The sequence below is a fragment of the Cajanus cajan genome, chromosome 8 (genome assembly GCF_000230855.2).
Source record: "Cajanus cajan strain Asha chromosome 8, NIPB_CcT2T_4, whole genome shotgun sequence".
In the NCBI taxonomy this organism is placed as follows: Eukaryota; Viridiplantae; Streptophyta; class Magnoliopsida; order Fabales; family Fabaceae; genus Cajanus; species Cajanus cajan.
In genome coordinates, this window is record NC_138524.1 from 24,370,952 (window position 1) to 24,385,720 (window position 14,769).

General features: G+C 32.5%; 1 long non-coding RNA gene across 5 annotated transcripts; it reads left to right on the forward strand.

The window, feature by feature from the left end:
* Positions 1 to 939: 939 nt before the first annotated feature.
* LOC109818176 (uncharacterized) lies at positions 940 to 14,122 on the forward strand. Of its 5 annotated transcripts, none has more exons than XR_014428682.1 (8): positions 940 to 1,134; positions 1,535 to 4,836; positions 5,077 to 5,163; positions 5,247 to 5,369; positions 5,458 to 5,564; positions 5,889 to 5,966; positions 6,066 to 6,174; positions 13,649 to 14,122. It is a non-coding gene; the product is annotated as an uncharacterized LOC109818176 (long non-coding RNA). The 5 variants fall into 5 exon arrangements; XR_014428681.1 differs by having other exon boundaries at positions 942 to 1,815; positions 1,914 to 4,836; XR_014428684.1 differs by having other exon boundaries at positions 950 to 4,391; positions 4,537 to 4,836.
* Positions 14,123 to 14,769: the final 647 nt, after the last annotated feature.

Consider the following 14,769-nt stretch of genomic DNA (forward strand, 5'->3'; position numbering starts at 1 on the left):
CACAGCTTTCAATTGCAATCGTGCCTTTTCCTTTGAATGCTATGTGTTGACCATTTCCGATTCTAACTTTTGAAGTCTCTGTGCCTTTTAATTCCTTGAACAGCTCCTTGTCATGTGTCATGTGGTTAGTGCAACCACTGTCAATTAGCCAACTTTCACTTGAATCACTACTTGAGAAGCAAGTAGCAACAAAAAGTTGATCCTCCTCCTCTTGATCAACAACTTGAGCATCAACTTCTTGCTGTTGAAGCCATAGTAGTCAATAGCGGTTGTCGCGGCCGCAATCGCGGCGCGTCATAGCGGAGCGGCTCCGTGCCGCTTCAAAAAGTTTGTTGCGGAGCGTTTTGAAGGAGCGGTCGGAGCGACCGCGAAAGCGGCAGAGCGTGGTGGCGCGATCGCGGGTGGGCGACGGAACTTCTCTTCTTTTTCCGGCGGATCTTCGTCGATTTGTCTTCTCCGACAGCGGCTCTGTCTTCTCCTATAGCGGCGCTGTCTTCTCTGACAGCGGCTCTGTCTTCTCCAATAGCGGCGCTGTCTTCTCCAGCATCTACAGTCTTGTCTTCTTCTAAGAGGAGTGGTGACGACTGCTTGAGTCTCACAATTAGAAGGTGAAAAAATAATTAGGGTTGGGCCAAATGGGCCAAGTTTTATTTTATCTTTTGATTTGATTAAGGGCCTTTTACTTCACTATTTTTTTTAGAAAGTAACTTCTCTTTATTATAATTCAGATAATATTTTAAGTAATAAAAAATTTAATATAAGACCTTAAATATTTTGTTTTCTTAATTTTTTTTATTTTGTTTACTTCACTATGAACTTTTAATTATTAAAAATGTTTAATGCATGAATTTAGAGTTATTTTTTGTTTTTTTTAGCTTTTATATATATATATTATTAACTATTTAATATATATAAAAATATTAAAATAGCGATTATCCCGCTCCGCGTCATCCCGCTATCCCAGTTTTAGGGTCGACCGCTCCGCTCCGCTATCCGGGATTGACTACTATGGTTGAAGCTTTACTTTGCATATCACCGCTTCATGACCAAGTCTGTTACACCTGCTGCATTTTGCATCAGGCCTTTTCCAGCATTTAAATGGAGGGTGACCCATTCTACCACAATGATGACAAGGTGGGTAGTTTTTCTTTTTACCCTTTCCTTTGCTGCAATTATTTTCGGTGCTCTGATTACCTGTAAACTTATTCTTCTTGTAATTTTTCTTTTTGCCCATTCCAACTTCTTGGCTCTTGGCTTGTAAAGCACCTTCAACCGTACGATCTTGCCTCATGAGTCTTCGTTGCTCCTGGGCTTGTAGTGCGTGTATGATTTTTCCCAAAGTGATCTTGGTCAGATCCTTTGCATTCTCCAATGTGGTTATTAATGTTTCATATCTCTCGAGCACTGTAACCATAATTTTTTCAACTATTCTGGAGTCAGAGAATTTAGTGCCAAGCAATCTAACCTTGTTAGCAATGCTTAGTAGTCTATCTGAGGAACCTTTAATCGTCTCAGACTCTTGCATTTTTTGCAGCTCGAATTCTCGCATCAAATTCAGAACTTGCATGCCTCGAATCCGCTCATCCCCCTCATACTCTTCCTTCAAGTAGTCCCAGATTGACTTTGGCGTCTTGTGAGTCATGATCCTAATGAATATGGTTTGAGAAACACCAGCAAATAGGCATGACTTTGTCTTTGCCTTCTTGGTTTTTTTTTCTCTTTGTGGTTCTTTATTTGAGCCATGGTAGGGTTTTCAGGCAGCGGAAGTATTTTGTAATCCTCTTCCACAGCTTCCCACAAATCCAAAGCTTCCAGGTAAGTCACCATTTTGACAGCCTAGAGATCATAGTTTTCTCCATCAAAGACTGGAGGTGCAACTTGTGAGAAATTTGATTCAACATCCATCTTCACAGGTCCGTAAGAATAAGGCTCTGATACCAATTGTGGGTTATTGAAGCTGCAGCAGAAGAGTAAAGATCGTTTGAAGAAAATGGAAAAGTTAGGCTGCGGCGAAGAGAAAATAGAGATATGCTTAAAAATGAGAGATATATTGATTTCTTTCAATCGTACATTTATAGCCAATAAAAATAACTGACCACTAACAGTAAATTTTCTAATGAGGCCATGACTGAACAAACTTAAAAGAAAGAAACTGAAACTGAAAATTAGGAAACTAACTTTGACTTATTCAAAACACAAATAAATGGATAATTAAAAAGTGGCAGCAGTCCTAAACACAACAACAAACAGTCATCTATTTTAGAACGGGAAGATGTGTTGATAAGCAACATATAGGACTTACCAAAACAAGGTAATGAAATTATCCCTACTCTATTATTGAGCTATTATTGCCTTCCTTCTCATGTCAAGAGTTGCTTTGCTTTTTGTGCCTTATTCCCCAAAGATTGAGTTTTACAAGGAGTGTTTAATTTTGTTGTGGATGACTGAAAATTTTATACACTTCCCTCAATAGATTAAGAGTCCAAAAGTAGTTGGTGAACATTACTTTAATGATCTACTAGCAAGATCTTTTTTTCAACAATCAAAATCCAGTAGATCTGAAACTTGTTTTGTCATGCCTGACCTTCTCAATGATTTGGAAAAATATATTTGTGGGGACATTTGTTTTAGGTTTGGAGTTGATAAAGCAAAAAACATATCCAAAAGAACCTGTCATTTTTCATTACACAACAATGGGGTTGGATCTTTTGATGGGTTTGGAAGTTCATATGATGCTCAAAGGTTGCGTACATTTATTCCAACAAAGGGGAGAGTGAATACTTTTTTTTATTTGGGCCACAAGATTTCAGTTCATGAGTTGTTGTCCAGGTTTAAATCCTTACACATCTTATCTTAGTCTCATTGATTTGCCGTTGGTGAGGTGCCTGACTTTGTTGGTGAACTTAAACATCTCCGTTTGTTAGGCCTTTCACATACAAACATAAAAAAACTACCTGACTCAACATGTTTGCTTTATAACTTGCAAATATTAAAGCTGAACTTTGTTGCAATTTGGAGGAGTTTCCCTCAAATTTGCATAAGCTTAACAATTTGCGCTACCTTGAATTTATAGGTATTGTAGTGTAAAAAATGCCAATGCATTTGGGAAGATTGAAGAATCTTCAAATATTGAGGTTGTTTTATGTTGGCAAAAGCAGGGAGTTCAACATTCAGCAGTTAGGAGGACTAAATCTTCATGGAGGGTCCTCAATTGAGGAGATACAAAATACTGGGAATGGAAATGAAACATATTCCTGATGATCCAAGGAAAGAATGGGAATTACTTGAAAGTCTACAACCTTCCAAGCACTTGGAGGATTTGTCAATTAGGAACTATGGTGGTACACAATTTCCAAGTTTGTTTTTTAATAATTCATTATCGAGCGTGATGTTCTTAGAGTTGTGGGATTGTAAATATGGCCTACTTTTACCTCCCCTTAGACTGTTGCCATTTCTAAAAGAGCTGAGGATTATTGGGCTTGATGGCTTAGTGAGTATCGATGCTGAATTTTATAGGAGTAACTCTTCTTTATTTACATCTTTGAAAACATTGTCCTTCACCAATATGAAGGAATAGGAAGAATGGGACTGTAAAGTTGTTTTCCCACGTCTTCAATATCTTTCTATAGATGAATGTTGGGATACAATAAAAGTTCCATATTGTTAGAATAAGAAGAAGAACATGGGTTTATAAACACACTAAGTCACAATTATTAAGAGATCTTTTGAGTGATGTCTAAAAGTTAAATTGTGAAAACTTAGACTCAAAGCAGACAATATTTTACCATTTTGGACACAAATGTGTGTCTGGAAACCCTTGGTGCACAACAATGAATGTTTCAAGCTAAAATGGCTGTTAGAGCAACTTCTTCATTTAAAGGAACTAGTTATTGAAGACCGTGAGAGGCTCAACATGGAAGCATAGTCACTCGAAAGGATTGTGCACACCTTATCTAATGCTCCTCTTGAAGTCTTGGACATATCTTGTTTCCCGAAAATATTCTTATGAGATGTTGCTGTTATGATTTCCTTGTAACAATGCAAATTTGTGCTTGCTGTGACTCTCTAACGACCTTTCAGCTAGATTTGTTCCCAAAACTCTGTCGGCTTGAGCTCGAAGGGTGCAATAATTTACAAATGATTTCACTGTAGCACACTCATAATCATCTCAAGGACATGAGAATTATTGAGTGCCCCCATTTTGAATCCTTTCCCAATGAATTATTATCTACACCCTTTCTAGCGAAATTTACAATCTGGGGATTGAAGAATTTGAAATTATTGCCTAAACGCATGCATATACTACTTCCATCTCTTATTGACCTATGGATAGAGGATTGTCCACAAGTGGAAATGTTCTCTGATGGGGTTTGCCAACAAATTTGAAAAGGGTGGGTCTCTCAAGTTTCAAACTTATGGCCTCACTAAAGGGGTGTTGCTAGCCAACACCTTCCTTCGATTATTCTAACTATTCAAAAGGTGGATATAAGTATTTTCCTGATGAAGGTTTTCTTTCACGCTCTCTTACTTTTCTAGAAATCTGGCATTGTCCACATCTTAACAAACTTGACTACAAGGGTCTCTGCTAGCTTTCTTGTCTTGAGGAATTGATAGTTGGTGACTGCCCCAACCTACTATGCTTACCAGAGGAGGGTCTACCCAAATCCATTTCATCTCTTATGATTCGGAGTTATCCATTGCTCCAACAGTGTTGCCAAAAAGGAGAAGACTGGGGAAAGATTTCTCACATTAAAGACCTGAAGGTTTAGTATTAAGATGAACCACAAGTTCAAAATTACACATTAACCATTTTATGTATGTCTACCTCTTTATCAGGTGCCAATTCTCCACAATATCTTCGTAGCTTTTGAATTACATGCAAACTTTTCTATTGCAAATATTTCACTTCCAAGTTAGTCTTTACCAAATATTTGTTAAAGGTGGATGGCTGGCTCAACCACTTTCTTTGTGCATCAATTTTTTTTTTTTTGTAATATTCTGTCTTATATGCAAGAATTTCTATTATCAATATCCACTATTGAAATTGAATCCCAACCAAAATGTGTTTATTTTTAGGACACTAGGAAAAAGTGAAGGCAAAGTGCAAAAGTTCTGACATGTGGCATCCATTATGTACAGTACTATGTTATTGGCTGCTTTTGGGTAAATTTGTTTTCTTAATTCCCCACACTTTTCCTTCTTTGTTTTAGTTCATACTTCTTACATTATGTTATGGATGATGGAAGTTTCTGGAAAAAAATGAACTCAAGATTCATAAATACATCACTGAAATCGGAAGAAAAAATGACAATAGAGGTTCCTGGATGTATTGTGAAGCTTTCCCAGGAAAAAATCAAGTTCAACATAAGGTTCATTACCAAGGCTTGTTATAGATTCTGTTTCTTAGGAAGTTGCATAAAGTTTAAGCTGGTTTTCTTTCCCCTTTTCTTTTTACAGGTATTTTTTAGTTTGCGTAGACAAGACATGAAATAGACAATGATCACTCTTGATTCACCAAATATCCTATCCTTGGAAAAACAAGGGGACAAGGAGGCTCAGTAAAGGTACATGACCTTGGATGTTTTTGGCACAATGGCATTTAATTTTCTCTCATATTATAAATCGTTGATAGAACGGTTGCTTAGACCTCTCTTGAAAGCATTAAGAAGCAACATGACTAATCTGATTGTAGAATGTCATTAAAGCAATATGATTAAACTATAATTTGTTTGCTCTCTCACATGTTTTAATCTAAACATGCAACTCTATGAAGTTCCTTATATAATGTAAACATGATGTTTGTATTGATTTCTTTTGTTAGGTCTTGATTTTAAATTAATGATTTAATTGGAAGTCGAGATCATCTAATATAACTAACTATTTTACAGTATTCCTTTCCATATCTAAAGGGAGTAGAGGTCACCCTCTTTAGCTGGCCATGGATTCTTGGATGTTCAAAAGAGATGGTAACCTTTTGGTTGTTATGTGTGTGCTTTTATCTTACTTCTTTAATTCTTTCCAAAGTTGGTTTCTAACAATGTTCCATTCCATGGCATTATACAAAGAAAATAAGTAGAAGGGCTTGGAATTGGCCTATCTAATGATGAGTTACCTTAACAAGTCCAGGGCAAACTATCCTTGGAAAAACAAGGAGATAAAGAGTCTCCACCAAAGGTACATAACCATCTATCTATCTATCTATTTATAATATAAAAGCTGAGTTACTCTTTATTACGTCGACACACCAACTTAAAATGTCTCTAAAATTTTGTCATGTCAGCAAATATGTTTATGTGTCATTCTATAATGTATTTCTTGTTCTAATATATTTCTATAACTACAAACCCTATAGCTCTAGAGCCACAAAGCCTAAATACTTGGAACACCACCTATAGCTCTATAGTAGATCCATAACTCATCTACCTACGATTTACGTGTCATTCTATAATGTGTTTTTTATTCTAATATATTTCCATAACTATAAACCCTATATCTCTATAGCCACAAAGCCTAAATACTTGGAGCACCACCTATAACTCTATAGCAGATCCATAACTCATCTACCTACGATGGCCATACTTCACCACCTACTAATAACCTCCTCCATTCCTATCCCCCAAATCCTTCAAATCTTCACCAGTTGCAGTTTCTCTGTTGAAGCCAAAATTGGGACAATCGCTCCTTTGTCGCATCTATCAGCCCTTGCCACCTCCCCATCCCATAAATCCTCCAAATACTCATTAGCCACTGCTTCTCCATTGAAGCAAAAACCGCGATGACTGTACATTTGTTGCTTACGTGGGATGATTGTTCCTCCGTTGTCTCTGCCTTCTCCCACCTCGACGGTCTTTCTTCCATTATCGCATATCATGACATGTCTAAATACTAACTTTCTGATAGTCTTCTTTTTTCACTATATTCTTAATTGGATTCCACTCACATAATTTAGGATTTGATAACCTATTTTACAAACTAACTGCGAAATCAGTTTTTTTTTATGATTTGTTATAATTGATATATGAATATCTATTTACTATAAAATCAAATGTGATTGAAAATCAATGAATACTTGAAGTTCTTACAAGTCTTATTTTTTCATCTCTTTTCTTTTTCATTTTTTTCTTTTGTTTTCTTATCATATCACTTTTTTTTAATTCTTTTTCCTTAAAAGAGTTAAGGCATACCCAACCCACCTTTACAGTTGTGATATTCAATGGTACAAACATATAAGCATATTCAAGAAATTGAGGGAGTTGATATACAAATATGAGGTAGTTTTTTTTGTCACTATAATCTCAAATTGTTTCTTTTCACATATTTTGACAACTGAAACAATATTCTTATATTCTGAAATCTATTTTTTGATGTTTTGTTTTTATTTCCACATGAGCCTTTCTTTTCCTCATAATTTTCATCACTAGAATTTATCTTATTACATGCGAATTTTCCTGCAAATTTTTCATAAAAATTCGCAGGAAATGTTGTTCCTGCAAATTTTCCTGCGAAATTTTATCTGCAAGTAATACCTTCGTGGATAATATTTTTTTGCGAATTTTAAAATTTGCAGGAAATTTTCCTGCGAAAAAAATTCGCAAGAAAGTTTCCTGCAAATTTCCTGGAAAAAAAAATTCGCAGGAAAGTTTCCTGCCAATTTTTCGCAAGAAATTTTGCATAAATATTTTTTACGAAAAAAATTTAAAGAAATTACTATAAATTCTATCAATAATTTTTCAACTTTCAATTGCTCACAATAAATTCATCCGAAGCATTTGTTTCCATGCCTCCAACATGTGATACATAATCTTTTAAATTCTAAGATTGTAGATTATAAGCCTAACACACTCAACCATATAAATCAACTTGTAAGGTAAGTGTTGTCCCATCTTATATACTCTTTAATTACTTTATTTTCAATCGATGTGGGACTTGAAGTTTTTTTAAAATATTAAACTTATAAATTTAAATATATTTTTTTTATTTTTCCTGCGGATTAAAATTTGCAGGAAAATCTGCAGGAAAAGTTACCTGCAAAATTTTTCTACCATTTAGTAAACATTACTTGCGAATTTATTTTTGCAAGAAAATCTGCAAGAAACAAAATAAAATTCTTACAATATTTTTTGCAAAATTTTACCATGGAAAAAAATTTCTATGATTATTAAAATTGTAGCAAAATTTGTAAGAAATATCTGTAAATTATTTTTCGCAAAAAAATTTTGCGAATATTTTTTTGCAGGAACATTCGCAAAAAATTTCTACGAATATTTTTTTGCAGGAAAATTTGCAAGAAAATGACACTTTTCTAGTAGTGTTTGCACAATGCATGTTTCGTGAAATTTTTTATATTTTTTGTGAAAATATTTAAGTTTCATAATCTTATATATATATATATAATTGTGATAACAGTGTTAAGTAATATTTTCATAAGTAATTAGCATTAAATAATTGATAATTGAAAATTATATTTAATTAGTAATTATATATATTATTGATTATATTAATTTTAAATTAAGGGATTAAATTTAATTAAAATATTAATTATACAAAAATAATAAGTAGCAAATGAATATTATAAACTATACAAAGATAAAAAAAATGTTATTACTATTATATTGATTTTTATAACAAAATTTTGATGATTGATTTATTTGAGTAATTTGAAATTGTATTAAATTAGTTATATATATATATATTAATAATTATATTAATGTACAATTAAGAGATTGAATTTAATTAAAATGTAAGTTATAGAAAATAGTTAATAATATGTAACTATTATTAATTATAAATGAAATAAATATCTATTTATATTTATAAATTATAAGTTATGAAACAAAAATATTATGATATTTATTGGTACATTATAATATTTATTTAATTTTTTATGACAAAAGAGCTAATTATAACCTTTCATTTTAAATTTTAAAAAAAATTAAAAGGTTTCATTATAGTTAAAGTCGTTTATTAGATAATTAAATTTGCAAAATGAATTTGATTTTAGAAAAATTATTAAAAGCAAGTATGATTGCTAATAATATCTTTTATCATAATTTTTTAATTTGTTCTTTAATTTTTTATTTTATTTAAAGGTTAATTTAGAAAAGATCATCAATTTTCACACACAAAATATGTAATAGAGTTTGAATTAAATAATTTTAATAAATTTACACTATTTATTCAAATTTTTTTATGACAAAAGAGCTAATTGTAACCTTCCATTTTAAATTTTAAAAAAAAATTCAAAAGATTTCATTATAGCTAAAGTTATTTATTAGATAATTAAGTTTACAAAACTATTTTAATTTTAGAAAAATGATTAAAAATAAGTTTGATTGCTAATAATATCTTTTATTATAAATTTTTTGTTTTCTATTTTTTTTTTTACTTTTATTTTATAGGTTATTTTGAATTAAATAGTAATGAATATGCAGAAGAATTTTATATTATAGAAATTATGTAATTTTTATCTTTTTAACTGAATTATTCACAAATTGATCTGAAATGATATATAATTATACAATTGCAAAGTGAGAATTAATATATATTTTCTATCTATTAAATTTCATGAAATTATTTTTAGCATTATATATTCATTGTTTATTTTTCATTTGTAGCATCATTTATTGTTTTTATATCTTTAATTCCAATTATCCTTCGATTCATTTTATAATTGAGTCATATTTCTTAAACTCAAAAAACTAAAATCATAACAAAATTTAATGTCTTATCAATCTTCTTCTCCTAATTTGTCACAAACATATGTAGGTAGGTATCTTATATATAATTATTATACATTTGTTATTTAATTTTTTAAAATATAATAATTTAATATAATTTTAATCTTTTTAAAATATATTAAAAAAAATGGTCCATCATGCACCACTTGTCTCACTAACTCACTGTAGAACTCGACATAAACTAAAACATAAAGTACATAACACACATGAGTGACTCGTCATTCATTGCTAACAATGTTGAAGTACTTGTATAAGAACTAAAAGGAATTTTTTTAAGTATAGAAACTAAAAAGTAAACTTTCCACAACTACGGGGATTAAATGAGTAATCTACTATGTTATCAATTTGTTCTAACAAATTACCATTAGAATTGTCAAATGGATCAATCTAATCTCACCTAACTTTTACACTAGTTTTCTTTTTTACTAGGTCTAACATGATAGATCAAGTCAAATTACACCATTTTATTATTTTAACAATTTTACATAACTTACAATTTGATGGAGTTATTTTATGATATTTATCTGAGAGAATATTTTATAAGAGATATTTTTTTATTAGAGGAGCATAATCTAATTTTATTCATGAGGTCTCTATTTATAGAGAAAATTTGTTATACAAAATCAAATATTGATATTATCCTATTCTAAAAACAAGGAAACAAATCTTAAAATAATCAAAACAGATTATATCTAAATACTTGAAATATAAATAAAATATTCTTATCAAAAACTAATTTATTCTCCTAAAGATATTTAGGCATATTCCTAACATTCCTTCTTGATTGAATATCTTTATCACTTAATTTAAATTGGAATTTCAAAATCTGTCTTTTCTCTTTTTGATCGATTTCTTTTTGTGATTTTTGTTGCAATCCTTCTTGAGTGGGATCACTTTAACATTTGTCTCGAACTTCTCTTTTGAAAGTAGTTTTTCATCATCTTCATTCTCCTCTTAATCCTCAAACTTCTTTTGAAGACATGCATCTTTGTGCTCTTCACTTGTATCTTCATTTATAATTAGCTCCTCCTTCTTCAAATTTAAAGCAAAACTCTTTCCTTTCATATGAATATTGAACACTTCTTTTTTGTTTACATCTTTAATCACACAATTATTATCTTCAAATAACACTTTATATAGCCTTTTCCCAACAACTGAGCAACACTCAACAAATTTTGTTTAGTATCCGGAATGTATAAAACATCAGATATTAATTTCAAACCTGAATGACTTTTAATAACAAGTGTTCCTTTGCCTTTTACTGTAACGTGTGCTCCATTCCCCATTTGGACTTTAGAGATATCAGTTTTGTTGAGTTTTTTGAAGAGTTCTCGGTCATAAGTCATATGGTTTGTACAACCACTATCAATAATCCAAGCTTTTGAGGGTTTTTTGGTCATAAAGCATGACATTGAAAGTAGTTGTTCTTCTTCCTCTTCTTGTTGATCTTCAACAATGTTGGCTTCTTCTTGTTGCTCATGAGATTTGCATACATATTTTAGGTGTCCTAATTGTCTGCACTTGTCACATTTTAAATCAGATCTCCACCAACATCTTTGTCGTGGATGATTAGTCTTTTTGCAATAAGGACATGGTGGAAAAATTTGAGTGCTATTATTTTGTCTGTTCTCTTGGAACAATTCCTTCTTCTTGTTTTTGCCACCATTGTTGTTCTTCCATTTGGCTAGATATACACCCTCCATAGATCCTTCTTCTCTCATAAGCCTCCTTTGTTCTAAGGCTTACAATGCATGTAGCACCTTTGCCAAAGTAATCTTACTCAGATTCTCTGTGTTCTCCAAGGCCACTATTGAAGCTTCATATCTTTCGGGTATAGTTACTAGAATTTTTTCAACAATTTTAGAATCAAGAAATTGTGTTCCTAGTAACCGTACCTTATTAGCAATGCCAAGCAATTTGTCTGAGTATTGTTTGATTGTCTCAATCTCCTTCATTCTTTGTATCTCAATTTCTCTCATTAAATTTAATACTTGCATGCTTTGAATCCTTTCACCTCCAGCATATTTTTCCTTTAGATAAATCCAAATTTCTTTTTCTACTTCCATTTTCACAGGTTGTAACCTTAGCTCTAAATACCAATGATGGGGTTATATTACGGTATTTGTTTGAGGGGATATTTTGTGAGGGTTATTTTTATAAGGTTATTACACAAGCATACTCCACAATGATGAGATATTGTTCGCTTTGGGCCTAAGCCCTCACGGTTTTACTTTTGGTCATTACCCAAAAGGCCTATCTTACATTGGAGTATGTGTGCGCTTTATAAGTTGTTATTTTTTCTCTTATTTTATCGATGTGGGACTTGCTTGTATCTCAACAATCCTCCCCTCAAACAAGGGACCTAACCTTTCATGCAGCGAAATCTATCTTTATATATCACATTATATGTTATGAGTTATGAGGGTTATTACCGCATCCAACCTTGCGGCTCTGATACTACTGATGGGGTTATTTTATGATATTTGTTTGAGGGAATATTTTATAGGAGTTATTTTTTTTTTATCAGAGGAGCATAATCTAATTTTATTCATAAAGTCTCTATTTATAGAGAAAATTTATTATACAAAATCAAATATTGATATTATCCTATTCTAAAAACAAAGAAATGAAAACCCTAAAACAATCAAAACAGATTAAATCTAAATATTTGAAATATAAATAAAATATTCTTATCAAAAATTAACGTATTCTCCTAAAGATATTTAGGCATATTCCCAACACAATTGGATCTAACACACCTAAAGTACTAACACTCTCAAATCTCACGAGTTATGTATCTTAAAATATCTGACATGTCCATATTAGAAGGTGAAGCTTTACCATTTTCTTGCCTTCATTTCCTATCTTGCATCTAACGATGTGATGGAAAGTTCAATAACTGAGCCCTGATTGTGATTTTCCAATGAAAAATTTGCTTCAGATGTAACATCTATTTCAGTGTAAAAACCATGAACCTTTGGGTTTGGCAATAATTTATCACCATTCAACATTAAAACCACTAATGGCATTTCTGGCCTATCTTCTGGCCTTTGTAGTACGCACAATAGGCCTACTTGTATGCATTCTATGACTTCCGAGGGCATGAATTGGTCTCCTAATACTCCATCTAATAGCTCTAGTGCCCTTTTTTTGGTCCATAATGTCCATGCCTAAGATGGATAGAATTAAATTAGTATGAGTTAAATAATTCAACTTATATCAATTAGCAACATAGTTAGATCAATATGCTTACATGTCCAAGAAGATTATTGTAGTGTTCTGGATTTGAAAACTCTCTATTTTTCTTCCCACTTACAAACTCTAGAATTATCACACCATAACTAAAGACATCTGATTTCACGGAGAAGTGTCCACGTGCAGCATATTCAGGTGATATATAACCACTAAATATAAAACCATTCAAATAAAAAAAAAATTTAAAACTTGATAGCATAATGTTAGAATCATAGTCCGATAGAAACTTACTATGTTCCAGCCACCCTATTAGTGTTTGCCTCAACTTGATCTCTCAAAAATGTTCGAGCCAAGCCAAAGTCAGATATTTTGGGATCTAAATTAGAATCTAGTAAAATATTGCTAGTTTTTAGGTCTCTATGAATAATCCTCAATCTAGAGTCTTGATGAAGATACAAAAGTCCTCAAGCAATACCACTAATGTTGAAACGGTTGCACCAATTTAGCAACTTCCTTTTGGTTTCATCTAGCAAAAAAATATGCTTGCATTTAGCATAGAAGTTGCGGTGTCCATAATTTTGTAAAGTACAAACAAGCAATAAGATTGCCATAGATTTTTAGAATAAATCGCAAGGGCTCCTACCAAAAACAAAGTAGTCCAAACTTTGGTTGGGCATGTATTCATAAATTAACATTTTTCTTCTCCTTCGATGCAGCAACCCAGAAGCTTTACAAGATTACGGTGCTGAAGTTTTGCAATCAATGCTACTTCATTTTTGAACTCTTCTAATCCTTTCCCAGATCTCTTTGAAAGCCTTTTGACAGCTATCTCTTGTCCATCTATCAGTTTTCCCTGAAAAGGTCACATGCTGAAGTTATAAATATTTTTGACGGAAATAGTTCTGCTGTTCTGGATATCAGTTTTCATTATCACCTTGTATACGGGTCCAAAGCCACCTTCTCCAAGCTTGTTTTTAGTTGAAAATTTTTCAGTAGCATTAGCTAAGACTGACAAATCAAAAGTTGGCAAATCAGCATCTTCTGTTCTCTGTTTAATTTTGTAACAATTACCGTAAAGTTTTCTTGTTGTACCTGATTGGTTACAAGATAACAGTATTTAAACACTAACATGTAAAATGCATATACTTTGTATTCTTCTTAATTGGCTATATTCAATGGTAAATTATGTCTATGTACTTACCTGGAATTTTTATTATAAATATGCATCCAGATATGACTAATCCAAAAATAATCACACCAACTGCGATTTTTACCTGGACTTTTTATTATAAATATGCATCCAGATATGACTAATCCAAAAATAATCACACCAACTGCGATTTCTACTGTCTTTTTCTTGATGTTTCCATGGTGTAGACACCCAATTTCGTCTGGGGGCATGCAAACAACGAGAAAGGGTTTTAGAAGGTCCAAAAGCCCAAATAAGCTAATTTTATAGGACAGGAACGGGCTGTTCCAAAATTGGAACGAGCTGTTCCCAATTTGGAACGGGCCGTTCCAAGTTCTTAAAAAGGCCAATTGTAACAACCCAATTTTCAATGGGCCGTAGGCCCAATTCGTTGCCCAGAACGAGCCGTTTCAAAAGTGAAACGGGCCGTTCTGGAATAAGTTAAAGGCCCAATATTTGAGAAGCAGAACGGGCCGTTCTGGAGGGAGAACGGGTCGTTCCGGTTTGGAGAACGGGCCGTTCCAGAGGGAGAACGGGCCGTTCTGGTTTGGAGAACGGGTCGTTCTGGAAGCAGAACTGGCCGTTCTGCTGGGTTTGAGAACGGGCCGTTCTGGTTTGGAAACGGGCCGTTCCAGTTGAAAAATTTAC